The sequence below is a fragment of the Garra rufa genome, chromosome 1 (assembly GCF_049309525.1).
Source record: "Garra rufa chromosome 1, GarRuf1.0, whole genome shotgun sequence".
NCBI classification, from domain to species: domain Eukaryota; kingdom Metazoa; phylum Chordata; class Actinopteri; order Cypriniformes; family Cyprinidae; genus Garra; species Garra rufa.
The window spans coordinates 106,309,856-106,322,591 of record NC_133361.1 but is presented as its reverse complement, the minus strand read 5'-3'; the positions used below and the strand labels follow the sequence as shown (position 1 = coordinate 106,322,591).

At 39.9% G+C, this 12,736-nt stretch overlaps 1 protein-coding gene and 14 non-coding genes across 15 annotated transcripts in view; 14 read left to right on the top strand and 1 right to left on the bottom strand.

Moving 5' to 3' along the window:
* Positions 1-12,736, bottom strand: part of LOC141323491 (uncharacterized) — a 307,348-nt gene that overhangs the window by 116,168 nt on the left and 178,444 nt on the right. The gene's annotated exons all lie outside the window — the stretch shown is intronic.
* On the top strand, positions 178-296 carry LOC141318721 (5S ribosomal RNA). The gene has a single exon (XR_012353021.1). It is a non-coding gene; the product is annotated as a 5S ribosomal RNA (ribosomal RNA).
* On the top strand, positions 1,049-1,167 carry LOC141318494 (5S ribosomal RNA). The gene has a single exon (XR_012352808.1). It is a non-coding gene; the product is annotated as a 5S ribosomal RNA (ribosomal RNA).
* On the top strand, positions 1,252-1,370 carry LOC141317695 (5S ribosomal RNA). Its single transcript, XR_012352057.1, has one exon. It is a non-coding gene; the product is annotated as a 5S ribosomal RNA (ribosomal RNA).
* On the top strand, positions 2,123-2,241 carry LOC141318493 (5S ribosomal RNA). Its single transcript, XR_012352807.1, has one exon. It is a non-coding gene; the product is annotated as a 5S ribosomal RNA (ribosomal RNA).
* LOC141317694 (5S ribosomal RNA) lies at positions 2,326-2,444 on the top strand. The gene has a single exon (XR_012352056.1). It is a non-coding gene; the product is annotated as a 5S ribosomal RNA (ribosomal RNA).
* On the top strand, positions 3,197-3,315 carry LOC141318720 (5S ribosomal RNA). Its single transcript, XR_012353020.1, has one exon. It is a non-coding gene; the product is annotated as a 5S ribosomal RNA (ribosomal RNA).
* Positions 4,069-4,187, top strand: LOC141303047 (5S ribosomal RNA). Its single transcript, XR_012343037.1, has one exon. It is a non-coding gene; the product is annotated as a 5S ribosomal RNA (ribosomal RNA).
* Positions 4,940-5,058, top strand: LOC141318360 (5S ribosomal RNA). The gene has a single exon (XR_012352680.1). It is a non-coding gene; the product is annotated as a 5S ribosomal RNA (ribosomal RNA).
* On the top strand, positions 5,143-5,261 carry LOC141303025 (5S ribosomal RNA). Its single transcript, XR_012343015.1, has one exon. It is a non-coding gene; the product is annotated as a 5S ribosomal RNA (ribosomal RNA).
* LOC141303014 (5S ribosomal RNA) lies at positions 6,015-6,133 on the top strand. Its single transcript, XR_012343004.1, has one exon. It is a non-coding gene; the product is annotated as a 5S ribosomal RNA (ribosomal RNA).
* Positions 6,218-6,336, top strand: LOC141317692 (5S ribosomal RNA). The gene has a single exon (XR_012352055.1). It is a non-coding gene; the product is annotated as a 5S ribosomal RNA (ribosomal RNA).
* Positions 7,089-7,207, top strand: LOC141303003 (5S ribosomal RNA). Its single transcript, XR_012342993.1, has one exon. It is a non-coding gene; the product is annotated as a 5S ribosomal RNA (ribosomal RNA).
* On the top strand, positions 7,292-7,410 carry LOC141317691 (5S ribosomal RNA). Its single transcript, XR_012352054.1, has one exon. It is a non-coding gene; the product is annotated as a 5S ribosomal RNA (ribosomal RNA).
* On the top strand, positions 8,163-8,281 carry LOC141302992 (5S ribosomal RNA). Its single transcript, XR_012342982.1, has one exon. It is a non-coding gene; the product is annotated as a 5S ribosomal RNA (ribosomal RNA).

Here is a 12,736-nt window from a genome sequence, read left to right as displayed (position 1 = left end):
ATCTGATCCCATTTTAGTCTTGTAACTCGGCTGATAAGGCCGATTGTTACACTTGGATGGGAGACCGCCTGGGAATACCAGGTGCTGTAAGCTTTTGCCTTTTCTTCACTATTTATATAATATGCTGGCTTTTACGGAGGCTGATCTTTAAATAGCCCACTTTTTGGAGCAGCCCTCGCTTACGGCCATACCGCGCTGAGAGCGCCCGATCTCGTCTGATCTCGGAAGCTAAGCAGCGTCGGGCCTGCTTAGTACTTGGATGGGAGACCGCCTGGGAATACCAGTTGCTGTAAGCTTTTGCCTTTTCTTCACTATTTATATAATATGCTGGCTTTTAGAAAGACGTGTTTTACCGCTCTATTTATTACAATCATTTAAATGTATTATAGAGTTTTAAGTGTTTTACATGTTTTTTAGGCCATTTTATTACTCTTAACATTTTAAGTGAGTGTGTGTCTTTAAAAATGGATGGTTGGCCTGCCATGTGACTAGACACATGACAGGAAGCAGGAAGTACAACTGTATAAGAGAGCAGCATGACAAACAAAGGACAGTCACCAAACTGTTGGATTGAGGAGTTGCTAATTTTAGAGCTCACCTTTCCATTCACCACCTGCAAACTTTGGATTACACTTTCTGTGGATTGTATATACACCGGTGGACACTCACATTGGACTTATCAACACACTGGGATTCTTGGACTGTTTTTAGGGTATGGACAAATGAACTGTATTCTTTTAACAGCGTTTACCTCGTTTTATCGTGTTGTTTTAAAGTCTTTTATGTGAACCTTGTAAATAAACCAAATCTATTTAAACCAATCTTCTTTTATGTCTCATTCTTTTAACCACTAGTCATCTCTCACAGTTAAATCTGACCCCATTTTAGTCTTGTAACTCGGCTGATAAGGCCGATTGTTACACTTGGATGGGAGACCGCCTGGGAATACCAGGTGCTGTAAGCTTTTGCCTTTTCTTCACTATTTATATAATATGCTGGCTTTTACGGAGGCTGATCTTTAAATAGCCCACTTTTTGGAGCAGCCCTCGCTTACGGCCATACCGCGCTGAGAGCGCCCGATCTCGTCTGATCTCGGAAGCTAAGCAGCGTCGGGCCTGCTTAGTACTTGGATGGGAGACCGCCTGGGAATACCAGGTGCTGAAAGCTTTTGCCTTTTCTTCACTATTTATATAATATGCTGGCTTTTACGGAGGCTGATCTTTAAATAGCCCACTTTTTGGAGCAGCCCTCGCTTACGGCCATACCGCGCTGAGAGCGCCCGATCTCGTCTGATCTCGGAAGCTAAGCAGCGTCGGGCCTGCTTAGTACTTGGATGGGAGACCGCCTGGGAATACCAGGTACTGTAAGCTTTTGCCTTTTCTTCACTATTTATATAATATGCTGGCTTTTAGAAAGACGTGTTTTACCGCTCTATTTATTACAATCATTTAAATGTATTATAGAGTTTTAAGTGTTTTACATGTTTTTTAGGCCATTTTATTACTCTTAACATTTTAAGTGAGTGTGTGTCTTTAAAAATGGATGGTTGGCCTGCCATGTGACTAGACACATGACAGGAAGCAGGAAGTACAACTGTATAAGAGAGCAGCATGACAAACAAAGGACAGTCACCAAACTGTTGGATTGAGGAGTTGCTAATTTTAGAGCTCACCTTTCCATTCACCACCTGCAAACTTTGGATTACACTTTCTGTGGATTGTATATACACCGGTGGACACTCACATTGGACTTATCAACACACTGGGATTCTTGGACTGTTTTTAGGGTATGGACAAATGAACTGTATTCTTTTAACAGCGTTTACCTCGTTTTATCGTGTTGTTTTAAAGTCTTTTATGTGAACCTTGTAAATAAACCAAATCTATTTAAACCAATCTTCTTTTATGTCTCATTCTTTTAACCACTAGTCATCTCTCACAGTTAAATCTGACCCCATTTTAGTCTTGTAACTCGGCTGATAAGGCCGATTGTTACACTTGGATGGGAGACCGCCTGGGAATACCAGGTGCTGTAAGCTTTTGCCTTTTCTTCACTATTTATATAATATGCTGGCTTTTACGGAGGCTGATCTTTAAATAGCCCACTTTTTGGAGCAGCCCTCGCTTACGGCCATACCGCGCTGAGAGCGCCCGATCTCGTCTGATCTCGGAAGCTAAGCAGCGTCGGGCCTGCTTAGTACTTGGATGGGAGACCGCCTGGGAATACCAGGTGCTGAAAGCTTTTGCCTTTTCTTCACTATTTATATAATATGCTGGCTTTTACGGAGGCTGATCTTTAAATAGCCCACTTTTTGGAGCAGCCCTCGCTTACGGCCATACCGCGCTGAGAGCGCCCGATCTCGTCTGATCTCGGAAGCTAAGCAGCGTCGGGCCTGCTTAGTACTTGGATGGGAGACCGCCTGGGAATACCAGGTACTGTAAGCTTTTGCCTTTTCTTCACTATTTATATAATATGCTGGCTTTTAGAAAGACGTGTTTTACCGCTCTATTTATTACAATCATTTAAATGTATTATAGAGTTTTAAGTGTTTTACATGTTTTTTAGGCCATTTTATTACTCTTAACATTTTAAGTGAGTGTGTGTCTTTAAAAATGGATGGTTGGCCTGCCATGTGACTAGACACATGACAGGAAGCAGGAAGTACAACTGTATAAGAGAGCAGCATGACAAACAAAGGACAGTCACCAAACTGTTGGATTGAGGAGTTGCTAATTTTAGAGCTCACCTTTCCATTCACCACCTGCAAACTTTGGATTACACTTTCTGTGGATTGTATATACACCGGTGGACACTCACATTGGACTTATCAACACACTGGGATTCTTGGACTGTTTTTAGGGTATGGACAAATGAACTGTATTCTTTTAACAGCGTTTACCTCGTTTTATCGTGTTGTTTTAAAGTCTTTTATGTGAACCTTGTAAATAAACCAAATCTATTTAAACCAATCTTCTTTTATGTCTCATTCTTTTAACCACTAGTCATCTCTCACAGTTAAATCTGACCCCATTTTAGTCTTGTAACTCGGCTGATAAGGCCGATTGTTACACTTGGATGGGAGACCGCCTGGGAATACCAGGTGCTGTAAGCTTTTGCCTTTTCTTCACTATTTATATAATATGCTGGCTTTTACGGAGGCTGATCTTTAAATAGCCCACTTTTTGGAGCAGCCCTCGCTTACGGCCATACCGCGCTGAGAGCGCCCGATCTCGTCTGATCTCGGAAGCTAAGCAGCGTCGGGCCTGCTTAGTACTTGGATGGGAGACCGCCTGGGAATACCAGTTGCTGTAAGCTTTTGCCTTTTCTTCACTATTTATATAATATGCTGGCTTTTAGAAAGACGTGTTTTACCGCTCTATTTATTACAATCATTTAAATGTATTATAGAGTTTTAAGTGTTTTACATGTTTTTTAGGCCATTTTATTACTCTTAACATTTTAAGTGAGTGTGTGTCTTTAAAAAATGGATGGTTGGCCTGCCATGTGACTAGACACATGACAGGAAGCAGGAAGTACAACTGTATAAGAGAGCAGCATGACAAACAAAGGACAGTCACCAAACTGTTGGATTGAGGAGTTGCTAATTTTAGAGCTCACCTTTCCATTCACCACCTGCAAACTTTGGATTACACTTTCTGTGGATTGTATATACACCGGTGGACACTCACATTGGACTTATCAACACACTGGGATTCTTGGACTGTTTTTAGGGTATGGACAAATGAATTGTATTCTTTTAACAGCGTTTACCTCGTTTTATCGTGTTGTTTTAAAGTCTTTTATGTGAACCTTGTAAATAAACCAAATCTATTTAAACCAATCTTCTTTTATGTCTCATTCTTTTAACCACTAGTCATCTCTCACAGTTAAATCTGACCCCATTTTAGTCTTGTAACTCGGCTGATAAGGCCGATTGTTACACTTGGATGGGAGACCGCCTGGGAATACCAGGTGCTGTAAGCTTTTGCCTTTTCTTCACTATTTATATAATATGCTGGCTTTTACGGAGGCTGATCTTTAAATAGCCCACTTTTTGGAGCAGCCCTCGCTTACGGCCATACCGCGCTGAGAGCGCCCGATCTCGTCTGATCTCGGAAGCTAAGCAGCGTCGGGCCTGCTTAGTACTTGGATGGGAGACCGCCTGGGAATACCAGGTGCTGTAAGCTTTTGCCTTTTCTTCACTATTTATATAATATGCTGGCTTTTAGAAAGACGTGTTTTACCGCTCTATTTATTACAATCATTTAAATGTATTATAGAGTTTTAAGTGTTTTACATGTTTTTTAGGCCATTTTATTACTCTTAACATTTTAAGTGAGTGTGTGTCTTTAAAAATGGATGGTTGGCCTGCCATGTGACTAGACACATGACAGGAAGCAGGAAGTACAACTGTATAAGAGAGCAGCATGACAAACAAAGGACAGTCACCAAACTGTTGGATTGAGGAGTTGCTAATTTTAGAGCTCACCTTTCCATTCACCACCTGCAAACTTTGGATTACACTTTCTGTGGATTGTATATACACCGGTGGACACTCACATTGGACTTATCAACACACTGGGATTCTTGGACTGTTTTTAGGGTATGGACAAATGAACTGTATTCTTTTAACAGCGTTTACCTCGTTTTATCGTGTTGTTTTAAAGTCTTTTATGTGAACCTTGTAAATAAACCAAATCTATTTAAACCAATCTTCTTTTATGTCTCATTCTTTTAACCACTAGTCATCTCTCACAGTTAAATCTGACCCCATTTTAGTCTTGTAACTCGGCTGATAAGGCCGATTGTTACACTTGGATGGGAGACCGCCTGGGAATACCAGGTGCTGTAAGCTTTTGCCTTTTCTTCACTATTTATATAATATGCTGGCTTTTACGGAGGCTGATCTTTAAATAGCCCACTTTTTGGAGCAGCCCTCGCTTACGGCCATACCGCGCTGAGAGCGCCCGATCTTGTCTGATCTCGGAAGCTAAGCAGCGTCGGGCCTGCTTAGTACTTGGATGGGAGACCGCCTGGGAATACCAGGTGCTGTAAGCTTTTGCCTTTTCTTCACTATTTATATAATATGCTGGCTTTTACGGAGGCTGATCTTTAAATAGCCCACTTTTTGGAGCATCCCTCGCTTACGGCCATACCGCGCTGAGAGCGCCCGATCTCGTCTGATCTCGGAAGCTAAGCAGCGTCGGGCCTGCTTAGTACTTGGATGGGAGACCGCCTGGGAATACCAGGTGCTGTAAGCTTTTGCCTTTTCTTCACTATTTATATAATATGCTGGCTTTTAGAAAGACGTGTTTTACCGCTCTATTTATTACAATCATTTAAATGTATTATAGAGTTTTAAGTGTTTTACATGTTTTTTAGGCCATTTTATTACTCTTAACATTTTAAGTGAGTGTGTGTCTTTAAAAAATGGATGGTTGGCCTGCCATGTGACTAGACACATGACAGGAAGCAGGAAGTACAACTGTATAAGAGAGCAGCATGACAAACAAAGGACAGTCACCAAACTGTTGGATTGAGGAGTTGCTAATTTTAGAGCTCACCTTTCCATTCACCACCTGCAAACTTTTGATTACACTTTCTGTGGATTGTATATACACCGGTGGACACTCACATTGGACTTATCAACACACTGGGATTCTTGGACTGTTTTTAGGGTATGGACAAATGAATTGTATTCTTTTAACAGCGTTTACCTCGTTTTATCGTGTTGTTTTAAAGTCTTTTATGTGAACCTTGTAAATAAACCAAATCTATTTAAACCAATCTTCTTTTATGTCTCATTCTTTTAACCACTAGTCATCTCTCACAGTTAAATCTGACCCCATTTTAGTCTTGTAACTCGGCTGATAAGGCCGATTGTTACACTTGGATGGGAGACCGCCTGGGAATACCAGGTGCTGTAAGCTTTTGCCTTTTCTTCACTATTTATATAATATGCTGGCTTTTACGGAGGCTGATCTTTAAATAGCCCACTTTTTGGAGCAGCCCTCGCTTACGGCCATACCGCGCTGAGAGCGCCCGATCTCGTCTGATCTCGGAAGCTAAGCAGCGTCGGGCCTGCTTAGTACTTGGATGGGAGACCGCCTGGGAATACCAGGTGCTGTAAGCTTTTGCCTTTTCTTCACTATTTATATAATATGCTGGCTTTTACGGAGGCTGATCTTTAAATAGCCCACTTTTTGGAGCAGCCCTCGCTTACGGCCATACCGCGCTGAGAGCGCCCGATCTCGTCTGATCTCGGAAGCTAAGCAGCGTCGGGCCTGCTTAGTACTTGGATGGGAGACCGCCTGGGAATACCAGGTACTGTAAGCTTTTGCCTTTTCTTCACTATTTATATAATATGCTGGCTTTTAGAAAGACGTGTTTTACCGCTCTATTTATTACAATCATTTAAATGTATTATAGAGTTTTAAGTGTTTTACATGTTTTTTAGGCCATTTTATTACTCTTAACATTTTAAGTGAGTGTGTGTCTTTAAAAATGGATGGTTGGCCTGCCATGTGACTAGACACATGACAGGAAGCAGGAAGTACAACTGTATAAGAGAGCAGCATGACAAACAAAGGACAGTCACCAAACTGTTGGATTGAGGAGTTGCTAATTTTAGAGCTCACCTTTCCATTCACCACCTGCAAACTTTGGATTACACTTTCTGTGGATTGTATATACACCGGTGGACACTCACATTGGACTTATCAACACACTGGGATTCTTGGACTGTTTTTAGGGTATGGACAAATGAACTGTATTCTTTTAACAGCGTTTACCTCGTTTTATCGTGTTGTTTTAAAGTCTTTTATGTGAACCTTGTAAATAAACCAAATCTATTTAAACCAATCTTCTTTTATGTCTCATTCTTTTAACCACTAGTCATCTCTCACAGTTAAATCTGACCCCATTTTAGTCTTGTAACTCGGCTGATAAGGCCGATTGTTACACTTGGATGGGAGACCGCCTGGGAATACCAGGTGCTGTAAGCTTTTGCCTTTTCTTCACTATTTATATAATATGCTGGCTTTTACGGAGGCTGATCTTTAAATAGCCCACTTTTTGGAGCAGCCCTCGCTTACGGCCATACCGCGCTGAGAGCGCCCGATCTCGTCTGATCTCGGAAGCTAAGCAGCGTCGGGCCTGCTTAGTACTTGGATGGGAGACCGCCTGGGAATACCAGGTGCTGTAAGCTTTTGCCTTTTCTTCACTATTTATATAATATGCTGGCTTTTACGGAGGCTGATCTTTAAATAGCCCACTTTTTGGAGCAGCCCTCGCTTACGGCCATACCGCGCTGAGAGCGCCCGATCTCGTCTGATCTCGGAAGCTAAGCAGCGTCGGGCCTGCTTAGTACTTGGATGGGAGACCGCCTGGGAATACCAGGTACTGTAAGCTTTTGCCTTTTCTTCACTATTTATATAATATGCTGGCTTTTAGAAAGACGTGTTTTACCGCTCTATTTATTACAATCATTTAAATGTATTATAGAGTTTTAAGTGTTTTACATGTTTTTTAGGCCATTTTATTACTCTTAACATTTTAAGTGAGTGTGTGTCTTTAAAAATGGATGGTTGGCCTGCCATGTGACTAGACACATGACAGGAAGCAGGAAGTACAACTGTATAAGAGAGCAGCATGACAAACAAAGGACAGTCACCAAACTGTTGGATTGAGGAGTTGCTAATTTTAGAGCTCACCTTTCCATTCACCACCTGCAAACTTTGGATTACACTTTCTGTGGATTGTATATACACCGGTGGACACTCACATTGGACTTATCAACACACTGGGATTCTTGGACTGTTTTTAGGGTATGGACAAATGAACTGTATTCTTTTAACAGCGTTTACCTCGTTTTATCGTGTTGTTTTAAAGTCTTTTATGTGAACCTTGTAAATAAACCAAATCTATTTAAACCAATCTTCTTTTATGTCTCATTCTTTTAACCACTAGTCATCTCTCACAGTTAAATCTGACCCCATTTTAGTCTTGTAACTCGGCTGATAAGGCCGATTGTTACACTTGGATGGGAGACCGCCTGGGAATACCAGGTGCTGTAAGCTTTTGCCTTTTCTTCACTATTTATATAATATGCTGGCTTTTACGGAGGCTGATCTTTAAATAGCCCACTTTTTGGAGCAGCCCTCGCTTACGGCCATACCGCGCTGAGAGCGCCCGATCTCGTCTGATCTCGGAAGCTAAGCAGCGTCGGGCCTGCTTAGTACTTGGATGGGAGACCGCCTGGGAATACCAGGTGCTGTAAGCTTTTGCCTTTTCTTCACTATTTATATAATATGCTGGCTTTTACGGAGGCTGATCTTTAAATAGCCCACTTTTTGGAGCAGCCCTCGCTTATGGCCATACCGCCACCTGAGAGCGCTAGAGAGCAACAGGAAGTGGTTGGCAGCAGTTGGGAGAGGAAGGCTCTCCTCCATTTTGTGTTTGATTTTTTTTGTTTGTTTTGTGAGTGGTTTTACTTTAAGTTAGTTTTTTTGTGTTTTTTTCAGTTATAAAACCACCTAACAGCAGCATTTTTGCTGGCTGGAGGGTGGTTAAACCTTTTTTTTCTTAACTTATTTTTCTTTAAAAAAAACGGACGGATTAATGGATTACGAAACAGAACTGGCTGGAGAGAGACGGATGGCAAACGACACTGGACTGGCAGGAGGAACACGCACGGCAATGGACACTGGACTGGCTGGAGGAACATGCACGGCAAACGAGACTGGACTGGCAGGAGGAACACGCACGGCAAACGACATTGGACTGGATAAACGACCACGAGCTACAAATGGAAAAAAACAGGAAGTAAGAGAAAAGTTTGTTGAGCGACAATATTTAAAGGAAGCTACAGTGATTGTGAATGTGGAGAATGTGATTGGGGTGAGAGCGGAGGACATTATTAAAGCTGTAACGGAACAATGTGGACATGGCAAAATTTTAGCACTAAGACCAAGACAAGGGAAAGAATACGAACTGACAATGGAAAAAGAAGAAACGTGTGAAAAACTAATTGATGGACTAAGAATAAAAGGAGTGGACTGTGAAGTAAAAAATCTACAAAACAGGGATTATGTTGTTTCCTTCATGCACCTGCCTGTCTACCTGGATGACAAAGAAATTTTAGGAAAATTGGAGGGATGGGGAGTTGATCCCATTACCAAAATTAAAAGAAGACGCTACCCGGGCACCGACATTGAAGATGGAACAAGGTTCCTTAAGGTGAGGTTCCCCAAGCAAGTGGCATCGTTGCCATATAGCACACGGCTAGAAACAGCCGAAGGGCCGCAGTACTTCCGGGTGATGCACAGCCATCAGGTGAAGACCTGTAGGCTGTGCATGAGCCCGGATCACCTGCTAATAGAATGCCCAAATTTTGTGTGCTACAAATGTGAGGAGAGGGGACATTTTGCACGAGATTGCAATGCTGTCAGGTGCCCGGGGTGTCAGGAAGTTTTAAATAAATGTGAATGTTGGATGGAGGGAGAGGAAGGAGGAAGGGAAGAACAGGTGGGCAGACAGGTGCATGAAGGAAACAACGAGGAGGAAGGACTACAACAAAAAGAAACGGAAGGAGGACCGAGCTGCAGAGAGGAAGGAGAAAGAAGAGAAGACAACATTAATAATAACGAACAAACAGTGGAGCAGGACACTCAATGGACAGAGATGGAGATGTCGGACAGTTTTAATACTTTTCTGGGTGATGTGGAGAGAGATGGGCAAGGAAGGTTGGATCAAGTTAAAGAAACGGACAATGAAGAGGGAATAAAGATGGACCAAATGGACAAAGACAGAGGAGGGAAAGGACAAATAAGAAGGAGAGCACTGAAGGTAAAACCAAATTTGGAAAGTGCAAGAAAAAAGATTATGACAGAGACTAACAGATTTGATGTGCTAAGGGTCCTGGAGGGAGAAAATGATGAATAATGATTTTTATGTATTTTTTTTATTTACTTTTAATGGTTTTAAGTTGTGTTGCTTTTAATGCAAGGGGTCTGATGGACATGAGGAAGTTTGAAAAAGTAAAAGAAAAATGTAAAAGGGAAGACATTGTTGCATTACAAGAAACAAACTGGAGAGAAAATGTGATGAATGATTATAAAAAGAGATGGGATGGAGGTATTTTATATAATAATGGAGATGGGCGGGCTGGGAGAGGTGTGGCTTTTTTAATGAAGGACGATGTTTTTAAAGTGAGTAAAAGTGTGTATAAGGACAAGATGGGGAAATGTTTGGTAGTTGAGACAAAATATGAAGGAAGAGATTTGATTTTAGTAAATGTACATGCACCAGTGGAAGATAAGGAAAAGAAAGAGTTTTTTAATGTTTTAAGAAACATTGTAAAGAAGTATAAAGAAATAATTATGATGGGGGATTTTAACACAGTTTTTAGTAAACAGGATATGGCTGAAGGAATGGTTTTTAAAACAGATACAGGAAGAAAAGAATTAAAAGCATTAATGGATGAAAATAATATGATAGATGTGTGGAGAGAAAGAAATGAAAAGAAAAAAGAATTTTCGAGAAGACAAATAGTAGGGCAGTTTGTATGCCAAACTAGAATTGACTATGTTTTATGTACAAGAAATGTGGAGAATTTTATAGAAAATATTAAGTACAAAGAAACAAGTTTTAGCGATCATAAGATTTTATCTTTTAAGTTGGACTGGAGTCAAATGCAAAGAGGTCCGGGAGTATGGATTTTAAATACACAGATTTTAAAGAATGAAGATTATGTTTTAAAAGTGAAAGAAATTATAGAAAAAGAAAAGGAAAATGGAATGTATGAAGAGGATAAGAGAATATGGTGGGAGAGTGTAAAGTTTTTAATCAAAAAATTCTCAATCAGGTATTGTAGTGTTATTCAGAAATGCAAAAGATCCAAAGAAAGAGGAATAAAGGAAAGTTTGGAAATGGAACTGAATAAAGAATTTCAAGACATACAAAAGATAAAGGAAATGGAGGGGAAACTGAAAGAAATAGAAGAAAAGGAATATGAGGGGGCGAGGTTAAGAAGCAAAGCAAAATATGTGGTGGAGGGAGAAAAATGTACAAAGTTCTTTTTTGATCTGGAAAAAAAGAGAGGGAAAGCTGAAACGATAAAAGAAATAAGAGGGGAGAATGGGGAAATTGTAGAAGGGAATGAAAAGATTTTAAAAGAAATAAAGAATTTTTATGAGGATCTGTTTAGTGCAAGGGGGGTGGAAGAGGAGGAAAAAAAGGAACTGTTGAATCAGATAAAAGCAAAAGTAAGTGAGGAACATAAAAAAGAATGTGACCAAGAAATCAGGGAAGACGAGATTGAAAGAGCAATAAATCAACTGAATAAAAAGAAAAGTCCAGGAATAGATGGTTTGGGAACTGAATTTTATGTTTGTTTTAAAGAAGTTTTAACAAAGATTTTAAATGAGGTTTTTAAAGAAATTTTTGAAAAGGAAGAGATTAATGAAAGAACAAGGATGGGGTTAATGAAATTGATATATAAAAGGAAAGGAGAAAAAGTAGATCTAAAAAACTACAGACCAATCACGATGTTGAATACAGATCTTAAGATTTTAGCGAAGGTTTTAGCAAACAGATTAAAGGAAGTAATGCCAAGTATAATTAAAACAAACCAAGCATATGGAGTCAAAGGAAGAGATATAGCCGACATAACAATGAGTATAAGGGACACGATATGGTACATGAAAGAAAAAAATGAAGAAGGATATATAATTAGTTTGGATTTTGAAAAAGCTTTTGATAGGGTTGAGCACGGGTATTTATTTGAGGTTTTAAGGAGTTTTGGGTTCGGGGAAAATTTTATTAAATGGATTGAGATTTTATATAAGGGTGCACTAACAAAGATAAAATGCAATGGGTTTTTAACAGAGTGTTTTAAAATAACAAGGTCAATAAGACAGGGTTGTCCACTCTCAGCATTATTGTACTCACTTGTTTCTGAACCCTTGGGACTGGCTATAAAACAGAATGAAAGAATAATAGGGATAGAAATTGAGGGAAATAAGGCTGAGGGGAAAGTTTTTCAATATGCTGATGACACAACAATAATTGTAAAGGGAAAAGAGAGTGTTAAAGAAGTTATGAAGGTGGTAAAAGAATATTGTAGTGGGTCTGGAAGTAAAGTAAATGAGGAGAAAACGGTATATATGAGATTTGGTAAAGCTATGGTTTTAATGGATTGTTTTAATTTTAAGGAAGTGGAAGAAATGAGGATTTTAGGAGTTGTAATGGGAAAGAATGAGAGGAAAGTAAGAGATGAAATGTGGGAGCAACTAGTAACAGATATAGAGAGAAGATTAAATTTTTGGAAATTGAGAACTTTAAACTTGAAGGGGAAGGTTTTAATATTGAATGTTTTAATGGTTTCTAAACTTTGGTATGTTTTATATGTTTCTGAAATACCTTTATGGACAGAACGGAGGTTGAAGAAATGTTTTCTTGACTTTTTATGGGAGGGGAAACCAGCAAGGATTGCACATAATACGATTTTAGGGGCGATAGAGAAGGGGGGCTTAGGTTTAATGGATGTGGAACAGCGAAAAAATGCGTTGAGAGTAAAAATTGTTAAGAAATACCTGCAACAAGATAACAAAACTGAGTGGAAAAAAACAATGAAATACTTTTTAAACAAATGTGGGGATTTTAACATGGGGGACGGAATATTATGGATGAAAACAAAAATTTGGATGACGGAAGGATTACCCGAATTTTATAGAGA